Consider the following 25,058-nt stretch of genomic DNA (forward strand, 5'->3'; position numbering starts at 1 on the left):
GGTTTGAATCCTGCCTTGGGCATGGATGTGTGTGATGTCCTTAGGTTAGTTAGGTTTAAGTAATTCTAAGTTCTAGGGGACTGATGACCTCAGAAGTTAAGCCCCATAGTGCTCAGAGACATATGAACCATTTTGAAACCGGAATATCCGGGCTCGTGTAGCAGCTCTGCACAAATTTTCATTGTCAACAGTACTGTGTGTAGCTGGAGTGTGGTCATTTTCGCAATTGGGAATACATTTCTTGTATTTCACACCGTTGTCGATCGCAGTAGTGCATGTTGGTTAACATGTGAATGCGTATCTAAAGGACCTTGTAGGGTACTTCGTAGAAAGACAGGTACTGCGATTAGCATGTTTTAGAAATCAGTGTTACGTATTTGACCCGTCTGCCTGTTTGACTGCTATGTGAAAGACCCGGATTCTATTCCCGGTACAGTCAGCGACTTTTTCCCGCTGAGGGACCGGATTGGGGTCCCCCTGCTTCATGATGCTATATGAGGAGTTACTTGATCAAGGAGTGTCTCCAAGGTCTGTAAGATGGTAACGGCCGGTAAAGAAATGAACTGCCCCCACACACATTGTACCACATACGAATGACGCTGTATCTCGTCCATCCAATAATATCAAGACTGGATTAATAAAAGAAAACATTAGAAAAGTTCAGATGGTGATTTTAACGCTTCGGGTGACCTACATAGTCTCCTCCCCTCTCCTCCCTCCCACTTGTTTATAACACAAAGAACGTTTAAAAATGTGACAGTGTCACACTGGGTTCAGTGTCAGTTACATTGTCAAACCGTTGATCACTCATATGAAATTTTGTAGTTTGTCGTTCTGTTGTAGTTCCGTATTAGTAACGCCAACACTCATCACCGGTGATGATTGTTTCCAGAAAAGAACTTTCCTCACTTCGCCCTTCAATAGGTCCCGGCTGGCACCCACGTTTAGTAGTAGTAGTTGTTGTTGTTGCTGCGAGTCACGGTGTGCGAGAGAAATTTCGCGCTCACTTTTCTCTTCTACCAAACAATCTGGGGGAAGTCTAGGACACGTGATCTAGAGATGTTGCTTCACTGCAATTCCTGTCAACAGTGTTGGCACTCTACGGCAGCACGTCCCCTACCTAACATTGCCTGATCGAATGCGAACTGTTGTTCAAAATTAGTAGGTCAAGATGCAACCGAGGTTGCAGCAGAAAATAAAGAAAAAACATATCGGAAGTTTTTGGACGGACGGTGTACATCATAGGATGACACGCTGGCCGGGCGCCACTGAGTTGTCCGTCATGGCTAGAGTACAGATTTCATCAGTCAAAGTAAAGTGTAAAAGTAGTAGCTCAATCTTTGCACCAATCAAAATTGTTCTGAGTTTTAACTACACTCATGTTCAGGAAAGAATAGAACACCTAGAACGATTAGATACAGGATGTTTGTATTCACAGGACATGTACATTAGCATGTTCTGCAGAAATGATTAGCATTTCAGTCACCTCCGTTGATCATGTCTCCCGTTGTCTAGTGGGCACAGGGTCCACCATGAGTCCTGATAACTTGTTCCATGCGTGATGGAATCGACGCATGTAAAGCACAAATGGTGTCCTGTGGTATAGTCATCCATGGTGCATTCACTGGGTTCCAAAGGTCATCTGTGTTGGTTGGCATTGGGTCACAGAGTTGCAACCGCTGTTTGACGATATTCCACACATTTTCTATTGGCGACGAGTCTGGTGATCTGGTGGGCCAGAGCAAAATGCCCACGTACTCTGACACCAATAAAGCACATGTTTGTGCAGCAACATGTGGTCTTGCATTGTCTTGCTGAAAACTGGCGTCTGGTGTGTTGGGCAGAAAGGGAATGAGTATGGGTTGCAGGATGCCATCCACGGAAGTCACACTGGTCACAGTGCTATGGACATGCGCCAACTAAGATTTGTGGTTTACCCCCACATCAAAAGGCCTTAAGATGGCGCGCTGTATGTCTTATGCGAATACAGTCACTGTGATGCCACTCCCCCAGTCTGTGAAGAACCAAACTGCGGCCAAATTCTTCAAACAAACAGAACTTGGATTCGTCCAAAACACTATCGGACTCCACTCCTGTCTTCACTGACCTCGTTCCATAAACCAATTCCGTCTAACATTTTTCTGCACATTCGTCAAAGGCAAGTGAAGGAGTGGACGACGTGCACATAACCGATGCCGCAATAAACCACGAAGTACTGTCACCCATGACAGCGAACGATGTCTTACGCTGTTCCACTATAGCGCCAGAGTGGAGGAGGATGCAGATCTGGCCTGCAATGCCATTCAGATGAGTGGACGATTATGTTGTTGGTGGCGGTGGGTCGGGGAGGGGGGCGGCGGTGCTACAGCCTCCCGTGAACCATTCTGCACCCAGTTATTGCACTGCCGGAACACTTTGTCCCACATGAGCAGCAGTTTACCTGATGGATGCATCACATTATTTGATGCCAATAACGCACCATCTTTCAAACTCACAATCCATACATACATCTGCGAGGCAGCTTACATATCTCCTCACGTCGTACTGATCCATTACCTTCAGTTTATAGAGACAACGAAAGTCACAGTCACATTTTACTATTACTTGGTGTTGCGCCGCGGTATTCATGTTCACCTTGAACCCCGGCCCGACATCTTTCAAACACTAATAATGCCTGCAGAACATACTAATGTACATGTTCTGTGAATACGAATGTCCTATCTCTAGTCGTTCAAGGTGTTTTTTTCTGAACATGAGTGTTTTTTAGTGTATGTGATGGTCAAGCCGACTGCAATTCTCTAAGATGAATAATTATGTGACTGCACATGTGGTATGTAGCTAATGGCCTTGATGCAGTAGTAATGCTGGTTTGCATCAGATCACTGAAGTTGAGCTTTGTCAGGCTTGGCTAGCACTTTGGTGAGTGACTGTCTGGGTCTGCCGATCACTGTTGGGAAGCCATTGTGACGCCAACTGAGGAGCTATTTGATTGAGGAGTAGTGACTGCAGTCACGAAAGCTGAGAACGGCTGGGAGAGCTGTGTGCTCACCACACGCCTCTCCATATCCACATCCAGTTATGGCTATAGGCTGAGAGTGGCATAGCGGTTGGTCGGTCCCGCTGACCCTTCCGAGGCCTGTTCAGATGGAGAGAGAGAGAGAGAGAGAGAGAGAGAGAGAGAAGGAGAGAGATACAAGTATGTAAAACAACCTATGTTTTTTGTAAATAGATGAAATTCCTTTTAGCTTTTTAACATGTTAAATCAGAATTAGGTTACAGTTGCCATTTACTTCAGTATCTTCAAGACGCGAAGTGATAGCGGTGTTTAGGCCGAGGCTCGGCCCTTTCTCAGCTTTGCTCAGTCCTTATAGAAAGTACCTGTACCGTGCGACGTTCTGTTTAGTACTGTGGTGTGACATTTTTTCGGACAGCAGATTTGTCTTCGGTTCAGCAGAATCACAGCGTCAGCGTAGTTTATACTTTGCTATTTGTTTCTGGTATGAAGGACGTTCACAGGTCCAGTGGCTGTTTGTACAAAGTGAAGCAGTCTATCGATCACAAGCCTTAAAGAATGAATCCGAATGACAGAAAAGAGTGGTGAGAATTCTCAGTGTTTATAATGCAGTTGCATAAACGGCGGGTACCACAAATCTCCTATTACACGATATTATAACACAATGCAGAAAGAATAGAGAGACTTATTTCACAATGAAAGACCAAAACCAGCAGCATAGATCCGTACACTCACCGGCGAAGAAAAAAAGAGAGCTGAGAAGAATACATTTTGACCTTGAAAGAATTACAAATAAATTTTGTAAATACTTTGATGACACTGCCAGTCTTACATTTCTTTTCGAACTACTTACGAAATCATTTTCCGTTTCAGTTTAAATCGCCCCGAGGCATGCACACTTAGAACTGACTGATCCGCAGTGTAACTCCCATGTTAAAGACAAATGTTTTGCGTTAAAAGTGACCTGGACGTCTAAGTTGTTATGGCCAGAAAGAGTTTCCACATCTCAATAGATTCAGTTTGTAAATGAGATAAACTATTTAGATAAACTAATGCGTGCGAAAGGCTTTTTTTATGATGAATCTAAATAAGACAGAATTACGGGGTAAACTGAGTGCGAAAATCACTGAAATTGTCCCTGTCTGTCGGTATGCTGATGAACAGTACCAGATTATATCTTTAGTGCCACAAAAGTAACTAAGTAATACGTAAAATTCGTTTCGTTATTGATGTATGTTGCTAAGAAATGCGAAATGTTGAACCAAGTCTTCGAAATTCAGCGAATTTATCCCTCTTCGCCCTTCCTCTTGCTCAGAGAGCTTTGAGTGGCGGTGGGATAGTGTGGAACGCTTGTCAGCGGCCCTGTTCTTTATCCTTCATACCGATCGGTAGGATAGGTTAGCCTGGGTAGTGACGTCATTTTCAGCTTTTTATCCGAAAATGCTATTCTGTAAGCTTCTGAGACCAGTTACCGATGGGATGTCCCGCCGATTTTCCGATAACTGTACCGAGAGGCGGTCGGATTTCAGTATAGATACTCGTTCGTTTCGGTGTAATTTAAGGCAAGATTTTGTTACTATTGAATGGTTCCAGTTTCGAATTTAGTGATTACGTTTTACTGAATAATCACTAAGACTCATCCAAGTGGAAAGTGACTTGTTAATAAACTGTTTTCCTTTTTGAGAAATATGGTTTGTATTGTTGTTACTGTGAGTGACCATAACATCAAAAAATATTTTAATTAATATCCTAAAAAAACTGTTATTTTTATGTAATTAAGAGATAAAAAAGTATTAAATTTCCAGACGTCGGCTGTGCTTACGTATATTATATGTCTGTTAGCTGAAATTACTAGTGACTTCGTGTACTTTTCCCGCAAACGGCTTAGTTATTAATTATCGAAATACGGTTACAACATTTAAGTAACAAAGGAAAGGAATTTTGTGAGGCCTGATAGTGGAAACCTTCCAAAATTTCATGTAGTTATGGTTTACGCCTGCATCATTTGGCAACGACTTCTACCTGCGACCGTCTCCGATAGAATAAGCAGGAATAAAGCGCTTGCTGCGGAGAATTGTTGCGCACGGCGATTAAGGCAAGGACCTACAATGTTTGGAGATCATTTGTTTGTATCTTGCTGGGTATGAAAAATGTTTTCCTCTTCATGTTTGTAACACATTCTGAGACTTTGTTTTTCGTTTGAATTAAGTATTTTTCTGCAATAATCGTTGTTATTTCCATATCAGCTTGCTTTCTCAGTAACGAGTATCTTCGAGTTCATCGCTTCCGTATGTTTAAGAAATGAAAGATGAAATTGCGGCAGATGAAATTACAATTCATGAAACAACTGACAGTGACATTTATCTTTTTTCTTGTCACAAATAATTTACCATTTTATATCGAACACTTAGAGAATACTGAATTTGTGGTTAGACAGTATTCTAACAGCACAACTTAAATTACTGCGAATAAAGCTAGCAGCAATTATCTTCATACTCTTGCTTGCTACAAGCATTTATCTGCGATCGAATACTTTACAACAATAGACAGAGATGAAAGATCCCCTTCATAGTATTTTTAGACTGTACGAATGTATATGAAACATTTTGATTCATCGCATGCATGTTATAAACCAAGATCAACTTCAGTAGCTGCATTCACCACATACTCTTCAAAGGAGTTATCCAAATTTTGTTTTTAAGACCCAAATCGTTGGAGAATCGTATGGGAAAGTATTCTACTTCTCTAGGAGTGAGCGAGAATCACATTCTATGCAACTTCGTATTCTTTGACACCATTTTAAACAATTTTTCGGATGTTTTTGTAGATGTTCAGATGGTTCAAATGGCTCTGAGCACTATGGAACTTAACTTCTTAGGTCATCGGTCCCCTAGAACTTAGAACGACTTAAACCTCACTAACCTAAGGACATCACACACATCCATGCCCGAGGCAGGATTCGAACCTGCGACCGTAGCGGTCGCGCGGTGCCAGACTGTAGCGCCTAGAATCTCCCGGCCACTCCATTAAAACTGTGCGGCATAGCTTCTGAAATACGTACAGAATAACGTGAGGGCTCTCCTACGAAAGCTAGGCCGCTCAATGCGCTCACATACCGATCCAATCTGCAGAGCGGCCGAAAAAAACATATCTCTGAGCATTATGCGACTTAACTTCTGTGGTCATCAGTCGCATAGAACTTAGAACTAATGAAACCTAACTAACCTAAGGATACCACACACATCCGTGCCCGAGGCAGGATTCGAACCTGCGACCGTAGCGGTCTCTCGGCTCCAGACTGCAGCACCTAGAACCGCACGGCCACTCCGGCCGGCTAACGGCCGAAAGTTACAGAATGAGGCCCAAGGGTAGAGTTCGTGATCCTCGTTCATGGCCACCTCTCTTTTAACAGACCTGGTGACAGGCAAGAGTGCCCAAAAATGTTAATAAGGAGATAATAAAAAGAGCGATAGACTGACGGAAAATAAGTTTATATTCTCTTCACTTTTGTGTCTGGTAGATGTCGATAAGAACAATGTACATGTGTGCGTGTGTTTTTGTTTTGCCACACGTGGGATTGCATTTACCATCATGTCGACTCAGGTGCCTGAAGTTGACAGCGCCACTATTTGGAGCTCATGATGAATATTTAGATATAGGTCTACCTTCAGTCGACTGTATGGTCACTTCTGCTGTCCTGTTAGAACAGAGCAGCCATAGACGCAGAAGCCCCTTCCAGCGGCAGATGACAGGTGTACCAGACATAAAGTGATAAATTGCGGCCGTAATGCCGCATCTAGCGGTGCTGCCAAGTTGCGCGAGGCGAGAGAAACGACGTACGCAGGAGGCGTGCACGCAGGCGAGCAACAACGGCGTGCGCAGCATTAGCTGGCTTTTGTGTGGCCGGCGCCGTGATGAATCTGCCGTCAGCATGGCGTCTGCCTACTTAGGGCACGAATGACGGTTTCCAGCGCTCGTCTGACAGACACCTGGAGGCACCGCACGAACTGACAGAACGAAACCGTGCATGTGTCAAACGCCGTAGCACTAGCTCACACGCATTTGTTTATACTCACTGACGGATCTCTGTAACGGAGAAATCATTTCGAATCATTCGCGGAATTCAGTATGATCCATTATATGGACAAAAATCACATGGGGATGCACCAGGAATCTGCGAGTATACAGGAAAAGGTTGCTTGCATAGGCGACACGGAAGATACTGGTGTCTAAAACTTAAGGACAAAAGGAACTTATGCATGATGTGTCGCTGCCAAGTAAAATAGCTCGATGACACTTGGATCGTAAATAGAAAGAAATGCTACATGATACTAAAAAAGCTAACTCAAAAAAATACGCAGTGTGACGAAATGAAATGACATCTTTGTTCAAAGACAATTGTTCCACTGAACATCGCAATTTACGGTGGTCCCTTGGACCTCATAACACTTTTGTAGTAATCACGAGCCCATTCTCCACATACATTACAACGAAATCATTATGTTGCATGCACTGATTTGGAACAGGGCTCAGCACACAAATACTGAAATGAATTCCCTCATCAAATGGTTCAAATGGCTCTGAGCAATATGGGACTTAAAATCTATGGTCATCAGTCCCCTAGAACTTAGAACTACTTAAACCTAACTAACCTAAGGACATCACACAACACCTAGCCATCACGAGGCAGAGAAAATCCCTGACCCCGCCGGGAATCGAACCCGGGAACCCGGGCGTGGGAAGCGAGAACGCTTCTGCTCGACCACGAGATGCGGGCAATTCCCTCATCAGATGACCCCTCTCATCATACATTTTTCTTAGGACTGTTTGTTTTTCTGCTCGTTTTCTCGCTTGCACTGAGAGACAACTGTCTTCACTGTATCATCGTGAAACTGTTTCCACTTTTTCTTGCGGCTGTCCACAGTAAACAACTGATAATTACTTCTTTTGTTATTTCGCGATGTGTTTCTTTTGACATTGTGCCTCAGTCTGTCTTATTTTTGTAATTTATAGTGTTGCCTTCACAAGGAAAATATATAATAAGAAACGGTGCAGGACACTGGCAGTTTGTTACTCCGTAACAACTAGCCTTGACGGAATTGAAAAAAAAGCACCATCCTTTAACGCTTCATATTCAGTAACAGATAAGCAACAACTTTCAATAGTAGGGAAATTCTAAACATTTTATCACTCACCTGTACTTAAGACTAGAGATGGGGGATCCGCTCCTGAACTAATTCATAGAGTTGAATCTTTCAAAGGAGTGAACAATCAGTGATTCAGAAAAAAAGAACAGTAGCTCCAAACGTTTCCCACAGCAGAGAGAGAGAGAGAGAGAGAGAGAGAGAGAGAGAGAGAGAGAGTCGGAGCAGATCAGTGGGACCTCTGCTGGTCAGAGCACACTGCACGCCACACAACACAGATAGCGCCGCCCTCTGCCCTGCTTCTGCCTTGGCTGCCTGCATTGTGCAGTGCCCCATTGGATTTTGTGTTTCACATATGCCGTGCCATCACTGTGCTTCCTCTGCCGCGTGCAGTGTCTGGCGCACGTTAACTTAGCACTGCACTTCGTCGGCGATCGTTTCAGTCGCACATCCTGCCCTCTGGGCAGTTGGTGCGAGCGACATGACAGAGAGCCTCCTAGCGGAGAACATAAGAACTACTTGCAACAGCCTGCTCGCAAGAGAACGGACGATTTGTCTCGGAGCGGGTAACTGGTGGCGGTTCACCGCTCTCCCAACCCTCGGAACTCGCCCACTCAACGCTCACCCTAACCGTTCTCGACTCTAGCTAGAGCGTTGAGCAAAGCAACTCAGGTGTCACTCTGGCCTCTGCGTTCTTAGCTCAGGCAGTAATACAGCTCGCGGCTCGACCTGCTTGACTCAGCGCCTCTGCATCGGAGTTCGTCTCTACTGGATATTGTTCTTCGTAGTAATACCGTTATGTATATTACATAATTATGTTGTGTATACATCATTTGTTTTTATTTTCAAAAATGGCTCTGAGCACTATGGGACTTAACATCTATGGTCATCAGTCCCCTAGAACTTAGAACTATTTAAACCTGACTAACCTAAGGACATCACACAACACCCAGCCATCACGAGGCAGAGAAAATCCCTGACCCCACCGGGAATCGAACCCGGGAACCCGGGCGTGGGAAGCGAGAACGCTACCGCACGACCACGAGAGGTGGGCTGTTTTTATTTTATTTTTATGTGTTTAAACTGATCAGATTAGGTTCCTGATGGCTCCTATTACTATAGGATTTTTTATTATGAACACTCGAATTTACGCTTTAATTACGAGCAAACCGATAAACGTATAGCAAAATGTGATACACCAATATTTTCCTTATTTTATTCTGCAGAAGGCTATATGTAGCACTTTGGTCTTACAGTCAGATTTATATATTTTTTTCTGATTGTAGTACGGATTTTTCGATTTTAGGCGTCTTCAGAAGGAAACCTTCACTTTAAAAATATATGGATTGTGATGCATTTGTGCAAGGTTAATGAAATTTTAATACATTATAGCCAAATATATTGTTAATGTAAATCTCAAGTTACAACATTTTCCGATCACTCAAAAAACCACGATAGTGCAAAATAAATCAATAATCAAAAACTTTGTCATATCATGGAAATTTCAATAAACAATACAAAATTCTTACTCATTATCTGTGTTACTTCAAAATAGGATCAAATAAGATCAAAATACAGGTACAGTACTGGAATAAACCAAGTTTAAAGGGCAATTTGCCTTCCATTTATTGTCTATTGTGAATGAGTGGTGAGTCATGAAAAAGAGCTAGTTCATTTCAGGAAGTGAACAGTTCTGACCCGATCTCTGATAAGAACTGTTCTGCCCATCTCTAGTTAAGACTCCCCCATGAAATATATCACTGGCAATTATATACAGAAATGCTTTATTGCTACTAAAAACTGCTAAGAGTAGAAGATAATTACAGATTGGCAAACAAAATTTCATTTCGCATTCTTTGTCATACTGACAGCTTGCCCTTCATTGATCGGCAGGAGAACTGTATTATCAGATGCTACCAACCACTGGAAGGGAATTTTGTTGCTACCTGTGGTTTATTTAAACTTTTCATTTAACAAGTTGTCCCATGTAACAAGTAGCATGGTATTCACTACATATGATCAACCATTAATTCATTAATTTGTTGTAGCTTTCAAGGGAATTTTCAAATCCGATGTATCGAAACATGCCCTGAAATTTTTTATTTTCGTTGTGCACAGAAAGAAAGACCCTGTCATAATTCTAGCTGTTTAGATACAGTGCAATTATTTTTAAAAACATGTTAATTCAGAAATTTGTAGGTCACCAGGTGGCTAGAGAATTGTACACACTTCCCGGAGATGTGGCAGACTGCACATCCATAACATGGCAGGCTATATCTATGGTTGACGGTCCATCAATAAACAGATGACATGACTCAGCCTGAAGGTAATTTGTAAAGCGAATCGTTAACGTTCGCTGTAATTTGGAACGCATTTAATATCTACAATAATTACCAGATGCTTTTGAAGCAGTTAAAACTGAAATAATACTCACTGTGTTTAACCCTTAATGTCAAGCAATGTGCACACCAACGTTTGCTTCATAAAATCTGACCATGATATGTATAAATGGACATAGTGATACCTTTTTTAATTAAGAAGAACTACAAAAAGATTAGTGATATAATTCAGATTCCACAGGGAACAACCAATCTGACATCCGATAAAGATTTGTCTCGTTGATATGCATACTGGTTCACATGTACACGGATCTCAGTTAATGTCCTTCCCTTGATGTGCATATTAATAAGTTTTTCTGATGTCTAATGTCTCCCTGTGTGTGGAATGAAAACAACCCTCACTGTCCTCGAAGCATTAGAAATGATTCTACTGCTAGTTTGTACCTACACATTCTACATATGAATCAAATTAAACCATCTACTGCTTGTGCAGTAGAGCTGGAAACATTCCATCTGGGCCTGGTGACCTGAATGGTTGAGTTATTCCGAAGCTCACTGGGTGCTTTCAAGTCAACACATTCTCTGTGCAAATTCCCAGTTTTCCCTTTGATTACCTGTAAATCATTGCCTCTCAGGGACAACTTCTGGTCTGTGTTACATGCCAGATAGCACTGAGGGAAGTAAATCTTGAGGGGCACGTCCAGCGTCTCACTTGCTGTCCTTATATACTCGCCATCCTTCTTTTTTAGCGTACTTCCTGAATTAGGTGGTAATCTAGTAAGGACTTTTTGAAGGTATGCGCAAGTTGCTATGTCTTCCTGTACCTCACACAATATCTTCCAGCATGTTAGGTATGCTTGCTTAATCGCAAGGTTGTAGTTGACGAGGGCCTCCCAATATTTTGCCCATTGTCTCTTCATTCTTTCAAGCTTTAACAGTCTTCTTACCTATTTCCTTTGAAAACCTGAATCGTTGTACCACCGAGTATATGTTTGTTTCTGCACTTTATGGTCATCAGGCATTTTTCTAAATATGTGGTCGTGATGGCAAATGTCATTGTCTCTACCACTTCCTCAAAATCTACTCAGTTTATTATTAAAGTTACGACTTCACATAAGTATAAGTTTAGATATTTCCACACATGAGTCCCAGTCCGCTTTCCTACAGTCTTTACGGGCCATAGTATGTTTAACACCCATTTCAATGTCAAACTTAGCACATATGTGGTCAGATAAGGATACCTCCAACCCCACATTCCACTGTTTCACATTAATATCTAATTCAATGGACCCAAAAGTTGCGTCAATTAGTTCTTCCCTTCTTCTGCTCCTGAAGGTAGGTTCTCTACCGCTATTCAAGGTTTCCATTTAATGTCTACTCTGATGGTGTGATTGCTTTACCCACGCAAAGTTGTGGGCATTGTCATCACAATCAGCCAACAGATTTTCATTCTGCCCTGAGCAGCTGTCTACCAGTGTTCTCGCTTCCTGGGAAGAAGGAGTACTGCCCTTGTAAGGAAAGCAAGCTGAGGTCGATACAATTTCCCACGCTGTTTCCTCTTACCAAGTTGGAAAGACGATGTGTAGCATCTCCTGTACAGTGAAAGCTTAGCTGAAAGCAGGGAAAAGAAGAGCCGATTCGTAGTTATTGTACCTTGACCTGGCCGGCAGCAAATTCTAAAGTACTAAAACATCGTTAAATGCTGTTGGATCTGTAAATAAATAACTTGTTTGTTAGTTTTATTGCACGTGGTATTTGTAATATATTTTTTATATATTCTTTTTTGTATTTACTTGCTGGCTTCAGGGTAGCCAGTCCAAACGTACACCACTGCCTATCCTAAAGACATCAACCTCTAGGCGAAACAGATTAGAGGGATATGGTGAATAACTCATAAGGAAATATAACTTGGTCTCTTAAATTAACAAACAAATTGGTAATGAATCGATGAAAACATCTGTAGACAGACGCACATGAACATGTGCGCGTGCGAACACACAAACGCACACACACACACACACACGCACACACACTTGTCGAAATTTAACGGGTACAATTTAATACCAACGCTTAACATGAATGCCACAAGCAATGTTGTACATGGTAGTTGTGTTGTTATTTATTACAACACAGCTGATATTCAGCTGATCGCAATCTTGTTCTCTTCTCGTTTAGTTTTGGCACATCTAATTAGAACGACGGTTATCATCGAAGGATTCTAGCCAAGAGAGAGAGAGAGCTCGGAGGCGGCAGGAAGACAGAGCAAGTGGTGTAATAAACCGATCCAAGAAGTGCAAAAGTCTACGGTCTTGGAAATGCATTCCATGGAAACGTTTGTCGTTTTCATTAGAAACATTTTTCCGTTCCCTCGAGGCTTTACCGCTAGGATGTTTTTCTTCTTTTGTGAAATGTTGCCTGATTTGCAACTGTATTTTACTACTTTCATGCCAGCCTCTATGGTTGCATTTGAATATTACGTTCAATCAGCAAATTACAATTTTTGCATAAGCGAGATTGTTATGTCCTAAAATAGTTATATGCAAATACGGAAAAAAAGCAGTAACCTACAGTTACAGCTATTGAAGAAGATTATAAAAGAATTTATATGGAGACGGACAGCAGTCAATGTTTTGTGTTCAGAATGATTCCCTTCTCCTAATGGGTTACTGGCCTCGATGTTTTCAGAATGGCTCGTACCCGAAGTGGCAGTATACTCTGGCGATGCAGCGCTGGAAGAACAGCCGTGCAGCCTGCACTCATTTGCATGGCGTATTTAAATTGGAAACGATATTCATAGCCGGAACGGACGAAAATGAGGTATCCGGTAGTGGGGCTGAGGGGCTGTGCGGCTTGGCGCAGCGCGGGCGCGGGGGGGTTTGAACGTAATATTTCAGCGGCTCTCAGATTTCTGGCGCGATACGCCGCTCTTTGCATGCAGCGACAGCGAGTTAACAGCCGCCAGCAGCTGGACGGCACGGGCCGGCACGCGTGACCTTTTGCGGCAAATCGGCAGCCGCAGTACCTCAAATATGGCTCACGCCCTCGCGTCGCTGTCGGCGTCGGTGTTTGGGGGGTGGGGAGTGTTTGATGTTTGGTGTTTGGTGTTGCGGTGGCCGCGGCCTTGGCCGGCTGCCTGTGGCCGGCTGCCAGGCTATCACAGAAAGCGAGATGTCCCCATTTTTTGATTTGCTGCCGTAGATGAGCAGTGCAGTTACAATATCGGTCACGATGTTAAGACGTTTACGTACAAGTGGACACTGACTTCGAAATTATATTACACTGCTGGCCATTAAAATTGCTACACCAAGAAGATGACGTGCTACACACGCGAAATCTAATCGACAGGAAGAAGATGCTGTGATATGCAAATGATTAGCTTTTCAGAGCATTCACACAAGGTTGGCGCCGGTGGCGACACCTACAACGAGCTGAAATGAAGAACGTTTACAACCGATTTCTCATACACAAACAGCAGTTGACCGACGTTGCCTGCTGAAACGTTGTTGTGATGCCTCGTGTAAGAAGGAGAAATGCCTACCATCACGTTTACGACTTTGATAAAAGTCGGATTGTAGCCCATCGCGATTGCGGTTTATCGTATCGCGACATTGCTGCTCGCGTTGGGCGAGATCCAATGACTGTTAGCAGAATATGGAATCGATGGGTTCAGGGGGGTGATACGGCACGCCGTGCTGGATCCCAACGGTACCGTATCACTAGCAGTCGAGATGACAGGCGTCTTATCCGCATGGCTGTAACGAATCGTGTAGCCACGTCTCGATCCCTGAGTCATCAGATGCGGAAGTTTGCGAGACAACAACCCTATGCACGAATAGTTCGACGACGTTTGCGGCAGCATGAACTATCAGCTAGGAGACCACGTCTGCGGTTACCCTTGACGCTGCATCACAGACAGGAGCGCCTGCGATGGTGTACCCAACGACGAACCTGAGTGCACGAATGGCAAAACGTCATTTTTTTGGATGAATCCAGGTTCTGTTTAAAGCATCATGATGGGCGCATCCGTGTTTCGCGACATCGCCGTGAACGCACAATGGAAGCGTGAATTCGTCATCTTCATCCTGGCGTATCACACGGCGTAATGGTATGGGGTGCCATTGGTTACACGTCTCGGTAACCCCTTGTTCGCATTGACGGCACTTTGAACAGTGGACGTTACATTTCAGATGTGTTACGACTCGTGGCTCTACCCTTCATTCGATCCCTGCGAAACCTTACATTTCAGCAGGATAATGCACGACCGCATGCTGCAGGTCCTGTACGGGCCTTTCTGGATACAGAAAATATTCTACTGCTGACCTGGCCAGCACATACTCCAGATCTCTCACTGACTGAAAACGTCTGGTCAATGGTGGCCGAGCAACTGGCTCGTCACAATACGCCAGTCACTACTCTTGATGAACTGTGGTATCTAGTTGAAGCTGCACGTGCAGCTGTACCTGTACACGCCATCCAAGCTCGGTTTGACTCAATGCACCGGCGTATCGTGGCCGTTATTACGACCAGAGGCGGTTGTTCTGGGCACTGATTTCTCAGTATCTATGCACCCAAACTGCGAGAAAATGTAATCACATAGCGTGCGGTTCTAGGCGCTACAGTCTGGAGCCGCGTGACCGCTACGGTGGCAGGTTCGAATCCTGCCTCGGGCATGGATGTGTGTGATGTCCTTAGATTAGTTAGGTTTAAGTAGTTCTAAGTTCTACGGGATTGATGACCATAGCAGTTAAGTCCCAAGTGCTGAGAGCCATTTGAACCATTTTTTTGTAATCACATAACAGTTCTAGTATAATACATGCGTGCAATGAATACCCGTTTATAATCTGCATTTCTTCTTGGTGTAGCAATTTTAATGGCCAGCAGTCTACGTCACCCCAACGATTCTTATGCAGTTCTCGTACGTTGTAACCTCGTACGCCGAGTGAGATGGAGCACTACTTAAGATACAACGTGACTTCTCGATTAATACTGCTTCCATCTTTTACAAATCTTTTGTTCAAAGTAAAATTATTTTACTTGTGATCAGGTCCTAAGGACTTCGTGTCATTAGGGACGGGAAAACCGACCGATTAAAAACGATACTGATGCTTTAGTACTGAATAACGTATTTTTAGGTATTGTTGGTCTCAGTTATAACAGCAGTTTTTGTTTTTTATTAATAACCGGTTAAAAAGTCCGCAAAATCAGTTAATAAAAAAATTGTTCAAATGGCTGAGAGTACTATGGGACTTAACTTCTGACGTCATCAGTCCCCTAGAACTTAGAACTACTTACACCTAACTAGCCTAAAACATCACACACATCCATGCCCGAGGCAGGATTCGAACATCCGACCGTAGCAATCGCGCTGTTCCAGATTGAAGCGCCTAGAACCTCTCGGCCACACCGCCCGGCAGGTTAACCATAGCAGTACTGCAAAATTTTTGCGTTTTCAAATAAACGTTTTTTCTTAAGGAACGGGTAATCGTAATTTATAAAATTTGCATTGCATAGAAATATTGCGTTAGTATAGGAAATGTGAAAAGCGAGCAGTGCTATTTTGTTATCAATACCGACAGAAAACAGTAATAAATACATACCACAAGACTTGAAGGGGCAGCGCGAAGTGGCAATGGGGTTTGAGGCCCCATGTCACGGATTGCGCGACCCCTCCCGCCGGAGATTCGATTCCTCCCTCAGACGTAGGTGTGTGTGCTGTTCTTAGAATAGGTTAGTTTAAGGTAGTTTACGTAGTGTGTAAGTCTAGGGACTGATGCCCTAAGCAGTTTGGTCCCTCAGGAATTCACCCACATCTGAACTTGATAGAGCACTGCTGAGACACTGATGTACCTGTTACCATGTGACATAATTCCATTAGATAGTACGCATGTAAATGCAGTGTGCAACACTTGCCCCACCTGGTCTATATGGTAATTTCCCACTGTCGTCGTCGGACATTAATTGTGTTACAGAATCGCACCATCCCTAGTCTGGTATTAAATTTATAAAGTACAGTATCAATTAAGCACTTCTCTCTATTCGCTCTATAAGATTAAAAACGAGAGGAGCCACAACCAACTTGGGACACAATGTAAGGAGAAAACGGAAAAATTAACAGTTCATTCACAGTATACAATAAAAATGGAAACCTGCTGATCTTCTGCCAGTATTTACATAGCATGCCTTTATCTACTCGTAGCCCTTGTAAACGAACAAATTAACGAGAGAAAGTGAGTCCTTCAACCCCACTTTCACCCTTTAGGTCTGACTATTATTAACGATCAAATAGTAGTATGATTCCCAACTACAACATGATTTTTGAGCAGAGTTTCAAAAAATTCCAATTAGTAGAACAACACTGGCGATTGTTTTGAAGACGCCAATCCCTTGTCACTTTTCGAGAGAAGCAGCGAACAGTGGACGAAATATGTTTTCTTTTATTTGCTTATTTAATTTAAAATTCTGATTCTTTGAATCTTGAAACTGAGGGAGTTATAATTTTTCATTTGTCAGAGTTTTACGTTTCTTACAGTAAGTAATAGGAAACCCGTTATTTTGAGAGGCTTCAATAGTCCCCTTAAACTCATGTTGAAAACACCGTCATAACCGAAAACTGACTGTTTCAGCGACAACCGCCATCCCCACGCGTCAGCCGACCGACAGCCGTGTCATTTTCTGGTATACATCATCGATGCGGTACGGAGGCGCATGGGGTCGGCACACCACATTCACTGTCGCTGTCAACATTTCTAACTTGGAGCCGCTACCTCTCAAACATGTACCTCCTCAGTTGGCATCACGAGATTGAGTGAAACACGGTCCAGTCCTCCCACCAAGGTAAAATCCCTGGCAGGACCGAGAATCGAACCTGGGTCCCCGCATGATGATCTGTCGCGTTGACTACTAGGCTACGGAGGCGGAAAAATAGTACAAAAAGTAACGACGTCTAAAATACGTCATCACCTTTAGTCTGTAATGTAGCTTGAATAACATCTTTCTACAATGCCGGAAAGAAAAGGTACACCTGGAAAGACGACGTTGAGTTTGATCCGATGCTAGTGTTTGTCACCTTGGTCTAATACGAGGGCCGTTTGAAAAGTCCGTGCACAGTCCGAGAGATGGCACCACCGGTGCGTATCGAGATTATGTTTAGTTAGTAGCTTGTTTGGAAAGACCGCACACCAAATTTCAGCCATATTGGTCTATTGGTCTATTTCTTTGCGTTTGGCATTCAAGGAAATCGAGTGATTGTCAAAAAATGGACGAAAAAGAATTGCATGTGGTGATTAAACGTAACTGTATGAAAAGCAAAACGCCTCAGGAGGCTACAGAGAAGCTTGATGAACATTAAGGTGATCCTGCACGTTCGATTAGGACAGTTTGTAAGTGGTTTCAAAATTTTCGGAGTGGCCATATGGGCAAAAGTGATGCTGAACGCTGTGGACGCCCCCCAGGTTACGAATCCAGAAATCATTGATGAAATCCATGATATGGTGATGGCTGACAGAAGAGTTAATTAAGGTAGTGATATCGCTAGTGCTGTGGTCATCTCAAATGAACGGGTACGTAATATTTTGCATAAACATTTGGACAAGAGAATACTATCCGCAAGATGGGTTCCGCGACTGCTCACGCTTGACCAAAAACGGAACCGTGTGAAGTGTTGGAAGAATGGTTTGCAGCTGTTCAGGAAGAATTCGCAAGACTTTAAGCGTCGTTTCGTCACTATGGATGAAACATGGAACCATTACTATACTCCTGCGACCAAACAACAATCTAAACAATCGGTTACCAAGGGAGAATCTGCACCAAAAAATGCGAAGACCATTCCTTCGGCCGGAAAGGATATGGCGACTGTCTTTTTGGATTCGCAAAGGGTAATCTTCATCGACTATCTGAAAAAAGGGTAAAACTATTACAGGTGCATAATATTCATCGTTATTGGACCGTTTGAAAACCGAGTTGCAAGAAAAACGCCGGCGATTGGACCGCAAAGAAGTCCTTTTCCATCACGACAATGCACCGGCACACACCTCCGCAGTTGTGGTTGCAAAATTAATGAAATAGGATTTCAACTCGTTTCACATCCACCCTATTGTCCAGACTTGGCTCCCTCGGACTACTATTTGTTCCCCAATTTGAAGAAATGTCTGGCGGGACAAAGATTTTATTCAAATGAGGAAGTGATTGCAGCAACTAAGAGCTATTTTGCAGACTTGGAAAATTCCTATTATTCGGAAGGGATCAACAAATTAGAACAGCTCTGGACGAAGTGTTTAAGTCTAAAAGGAGACTATGTCGAAAAATAAAAATTTTACCCCAAACAATTAAGTGCTTTTTATTTTTGCACAGACTTTTCAAACGCTCCTCGTAGAACTGCTGACAATGGTTTCAACGTCATCAGCCAAAAGATCGCGTAGTGGCGTAGCTACCAGATCGCCATTTGTGTCTAATAGGAAATGCTCGAAGCCGGAAGGCACAGTGTGGTACAAACGTAGGACGGAAACAGGTAACCATTCCACGGAGACGCATTCGTGCTTCCTACATCCGGCTGAGCGAGTGTGAAAGGGATCAAATTGTGGCCTTCCCACTGGCAGGATGGTCCTCTCGCAGAATTGCTACACAAGCTAGATACGGTGCATCTCCTGTGGAACGATGCTGGTATCGGTGGTCACCTGAACATACTCACACCCGTAGGTTCTGGACGTCCATCCAGCACAGACTCCCGCCAGTACAGTCATATTCTAACGAAAGCAGTGGCAGATCTACCACAATACACATAGGGCTTGTGACACCAAGCGTATCAACACGCACTGTTGCAAACCGGTCATTTGCAGTGTGACTATAGGAACGCACAACTCTTTCCCGTCTTCAACTCACACCACAGCATCGACGTGCACGGCACGACTGGTGCCATCAGAGGATCACGTGTAATGACGAAAGCAGGTTCTGCCAGAATTTAATTGATGGTCGTTTTCGTGTACAACGCAAACATGACGAGCGCTGTCTCCTAGAGTTCATTCGTCCAAGGCACTTAGGCCACGCCACAACCCTCTTTCATCTTCGGTGTATATGGAGGGGACGCTGACCAGCGCTCGGTACGTGTAGAATGTTGTTAGACCCGTTCTCTTGCCCTTCTTCCAATAGGAAGGTGGTGTCTTGTACCAACAGGATAATGCTCGTCCACACTCTGCCCGTGCAAGTCAAAGTACTCTGCAACACTTGCAGCAACTTGCCTGGCCAGTACGGTTTCCGGACTTGTCTCCACTGGAGCACGTGAAGGGTATGATGGAACGGAAGCGAATCGTGCGACTCTTCTGCCAACAATTGTTACAAAACTGAGCAGACGTGGCAAAACGCGTCCCCGGCCAATATTCGTCATCTGTACCATTGACTCGATGCTGGAGTGAGCGCCTGCATTGCCGCCCGTGGAGGCTATACCACATATTAATAGTGATATTTCAGAATGGGTCGATACCTGGTACATCACAGCCGCTTCAGCTACTGATCTGTAAACGTAATTATTTGTTGTACTGCATTTACACTGCTGCAGTTACAAATCATGAGTGAACTGGAAAGCTCTAAAAGGGTGTAGTAACTTTTTACGCAATGTATTTGCCACCAGTTTAGATTCTACAGCAGATTTTCGTCAGATCCATACGAAATCGAGTCACTGTTGTTTCCTTTCTTACTTTTCACCGTATCTAGCCCGACATTTTATTTATGTTTGTCCTCATTTGTTTCATTTTTGGCATACAAGTGTATGTGAAGGTTATTTTTCAGCGTACTTTTCTTGTTTGTTTCCAGTAATTGCACCTGATGATGGGCATTTGTTAGTTCGAAACCGCTCGTGAATTAAAAAAAAATAAAAGCCTTACAAACGAAGGGGCCATTTCCATATCTATGAGATTGTACTTAAGTAATACCGTTATGAAAGCTAATGTCAATGGTTCTTTTATAACCCTCATATTACGTTCTATCATTGTCTATGTTAAACACTTTAGCTTGATATATTTGTGTTCGTGATGATGATCTGTGTGAAACTGGTACTCTATCAGAAATTTTATTCAAGCAGCAGCTTGTCCCATTAACCAAGTTGTAATTTTTGAAGTATTTACAGCGAGTTGGGCACCACTGACATGAAATTTACTGTAAGAATGAGGTGAGTGCAGCAAGGTTTCGTTGTGGCATACTTATAATCTGTACAGCAATTCCGGGCAGTGTTTGAGAACTTTTCTCTGTAATGTGTTATTTATTCGTATAGTCTCTCACAATATTTTTTATGTTATATTGCTTCTTCAAGGTTTTCTTTTATACATTTTATACTCGGCATTCTGTAAACTACGTGTTGACGGACTATCTTTGGCTCGTATGGCCACATGGAATCTGATTTATAGAGTGAAACAAGAGGAGAAGTACATTCTTTGAAAGGTGGCAGTATTGGTGATTCTGAACAAATAACTTCAGATGAAGCTATGCTCTTTTCTTTCCGCATCCGACATACATTTGTTTGAAAATCACGGGCATCAGTCGCATAACCTTCTTCACCAGAACTCACATGCGAACACATACATAATACTTAGAGGACGACGTTGTTTGCACTTTAAACACGACGGAGCTCCTGCACATTCCATTCTGTTAGTGACAGAGTAACTTATTGAAACGTTTCCTAAGCGTTGGATTGGTCGCCATAGAGTCATTTCGTGGCCACCGAAGTCATCCGTTCTTAAGCCATTAGATTACTATTGTGCGGGTAGCTTAAGAGCGAAGTCTACAAGTGCAGAGTGGACACAAAGGAGGAAATTCGTCATTGCATTTTATATGTGTGTGCTCAAGTAAAGGACCGTAAGAATGGGTTCTGAATAGCAACACGGCATCTGTCTGCAAAATGAATTGCATTTGATGGTACAGATTTTGAACGTCTTTAGTGAGGAAACGTACGAATTAAACAAAATATTAGATCACAATGTCTTGTTTATTGCCACTTGCATTTATCGTCTTCCCTACGATCTGCATTAGTTTCCTATGGGCACGTGTTCACAGGACGTTTATTGTTCGGAATTACTAATGCTGTCACCCCTTATGTAACTTTCCTCCTGGCTTACCCCGTATACTAGAGTGGCTCAAGGTCACATCAACTCCATGCAGTCCGCAGGCGCTAAGCGCTGTGATTCAACCTCTTCAGTGTTTTGTTGTCGCATGTACACTGTTGACATGGCATTAGGTCAGTGCCAACTGAATGTTCTGTGTTTCCGTACGATACTGTGTGTGCATGTGTGGTCTCAGTCTTCTGTGGAACGCTGCACTGATGTGCGTTTGCTAGCAAGTTAAATGCAGGATCAAGGACCCTTGTGTTGAATGCTACTCCGATCGGCGTGCCCAAAGGACGATAAGAAAATCGGAAACAGCCCAAAATTGTCTTATCGTGAGTAGTGAAGATTTTTCACGGATCTGGACAACAGTGAAGAAGCCGGGAATAATATAAGTTTTGCGAAAGTTCATAAAATGTCAACAGAATCTTTTGCATTTCCGAATCGACTCTACACTGGACTCGCATTCCGGAAGATGACCGCTCAATCCCGCGTCCGGCCACCCTGATTTAGGTTTCCGTGATTTCCTTAAATCGCTCCAGGCAAATACCTGGATGGTTCCTTTGAAAGGGCACGGCCTTCTTCCTTCCTTAATCAGATGAGACCGATGACTTCGCTGTTTGGTCTCCTCCCTCAAACAACCGAATCGAATCAAATAGACGCTATTCCGTATCAACAGTGTAGCAACAGCGGCAGAATCTCTAGATGTGGGCACGAGGTTTGCTGCTCCAAGAAAATGAGATAAATGAAAACGGGTATTACGGAACTTGACGATTTTGACGAATAGTTAGTGCTTACGACTATACCTCGATACTACAACAGAGGAGAGAAACTGCCGCATAGAAAAAAAACGCTGTGATCTTCGCGAAAAAATTAATGAATTAATGTTTCTGCCACAGAGCCCCCCATTTTGTATCTTTTCGGTTCACTTGGTTATTTACCCAGAAAGTGTAACGATGGCCAAAAATTTTTAATGGAATGCAGGGACGGTGCAGCACCAACAACGAAGTTCTGTCTAAAATTCACTTACTGCATGCTGAGGACAATAGTCTTGCAACATACGCCGATTAAATTTGGGTTTCACAAAACCACACGCAAAGATATTTTGTTCGACTTCAACGGAAATATTGACATGAAAATACCTACAATTACTTTTGCATAGCGTATATCAGCGATCTGGGTGATGGGTACGGTGATGAAGGGCCAGTAAGATCTGTAAACTAATTTTCAGGAGGTGGTGAGTATTTTAATAGTTTTCTTAACAGTTTTCTTGATGAAGTTTCTACAAAGTGCAACAGAATGCAAATTTATCAGCGATGACGTTTTTCGTTAAGCAAGCGGGTCAGTTCCACACATCTTACGCTATTCTATTTTGTACCTCGGAATGCTATTGTATATACTACATAGGTTGAAGTAAGGAAAATATTTTTCTGCAAAATTGGTAGTAATGTTATTTTTTATTTCTATTTCTAGCAGCCGGAAAGAATTTTTTTTTTGGAAAGTGTTCCATCGTATTCTACACTAAAAAATTTTTGCTAACATTGGAAATTATCACTAACTGACAATAATGTAGGACGATGAGATGACCTTTAGGTGCCTAAATATGTAAAACCATCGTGTCTGTCCATTTGAAGACTCTAACCGACCTGCGGTAGAAATAATACGCCCCACACTGCACACCTATTTGCCGCCCCTGTTATGTTTCTTTTACCGTCCTTTTAAAGACTGTGTTTTGAGACATCAAAACTGCAGTCTGCTTCTGGAAACCTAGAGGGGATTTCACAGCCTTTCGGATGAAATAACTATTCACAGTATAATTAGTGATCAACTTTCAGTACTGATTTTTCAGGAAATGTTGTTGTAGGCGTGGTAAGCTTCAAAATTATTCCCCAAAATAGAAATATTTTCAAATTTAGACTAAGTCTATTTTCTGCCGAGTATTCGAAGAGATAGATGTAGTTTCGCGAAGGTTTCATTCATTAGATGTTCTTGGTGCCACCATTATATTTTCTTCGAACGTTTATGCGAAAAATACTCTCCGTCCAGTTGTTCAAAAAAAAACTGAGAACATAAAAGAGAATGAGTGAAGAAGCCGTTGTAAGGCGCCGAGTATTAAATTTTTAATTTACATACTACTTCAGGTTGTTAGAGAAAGTAATTTGCCTTTACCTTATCGTTCTTTATTTTGAGATGGAAAAATAAAAAAACTTTTTAAAAAGTATAACATGGGTTCGCTGCTTCGGAGCCAGATGCCGTATTCACTATGCCAGCGTCGGTTACGTTGAGCAGCGTTTACCACGTGGGCATACAGGCAGCAGTGGTAACAGTCTCTTCCAGGAAAATATGCGTTTGCGGACCCACAACCTATCCAGGGGATCTTCTCTAAAGATCGAAATAAGGTACAGGCGGAAGTAAAGATATGAGTGACGTGCTTGGATAATTCAGTCGGTGGATCACTTGCATAAGAAAGGCAGATGTCCCGCGTTTGAGTCCCGTTCAGGTACAGAGTTTTAATCTGCCAGGAAGTACCAAATAAATACCCTCAGCGCTGCAGAGCCAAAATTCATTCACATCATGATATTATTGTTGATGATGGTAAATAGTGTTGAACGTGTGTAACTTACACTGAAAGGGTTACGAGTTCCCTCCACAGGAGCATACTGAGAAACAACCAGACGTACTCTCAGGCTGTGTTCACGCTTGTTGAACTCCTAACTAGCTGATTCGTATCACGAGATGCAGAGCGTCAAAAATTCGCCGCTCATCCCTGCGGTGGTGTAACGTGGATTTGGCGATATCATCGATTTTTTCCTTCCCTCATTGTCCTGCGGATGAATAATGTAATCCGAGTTTAACAAAGTAAATGCGACTTTCTAATATTCAGTGGAAATCCCTATAACTTTATCAAGTCGGACTAATATAATACGAAGTATATTGCGAGAAGTGAATCTTCGGAAGAGAAACTTATAAAAGTAACCCGTCTGTTCATAGTCTATGGTAATGTGTACTTTAATACAGGAAGCAGTTGTGTAACAATGAAATTAACAGTGATTTTTGTTTTGTTTAACAGAGATCTAACCTAGTCTTAATTATAGTGGCAATTGGGGTACTGATGTAGAGTGAGTTAAACGACCGACTTACTTCGTGGAACATCGTTTCTCTCATATTAAAAAAAACTTAACTAGTTAACTCGATTTTTAGTATAATGCAGCGTCAATTATCTAGTTTTTGGCTCTCAAATCGTTCAAATGAGCACTATTGGTATTAACTTCTGAGGTCATCAGTCCCCTAGAACTTAGAACTGCTTAAACCTAACTAACCTAAGGACATCACACACATCCATGCCCGAGGCAGGATTCGAACCTGCGATTGCAGCGGTCGCGCGGTTCCAGACTGTCGCGCCTAGAACCGCTCGGCCACCCCACTCAGCTTTTAACTCTCCCTTTGGTCTTCAAAATTGGCCTTTGTCAGTGTT

Source organism: Schistocerca gregaria, chromosome 2 (assembly GCF_023897955.1).
Source record: "Schistocerca gregaria isolate iqSchGreg1 chromosome 2, iqSchGreg1.2, whole genome shotgun sequence".
In the NCBI taxonomy this organism is placed as follows: domain Eukaryota; kingdom Metazoa; phylum Arthropoda; class Insecta; order Orthoptera; family Acrididae; genus Schistocerca; species Schistocerca gregaria.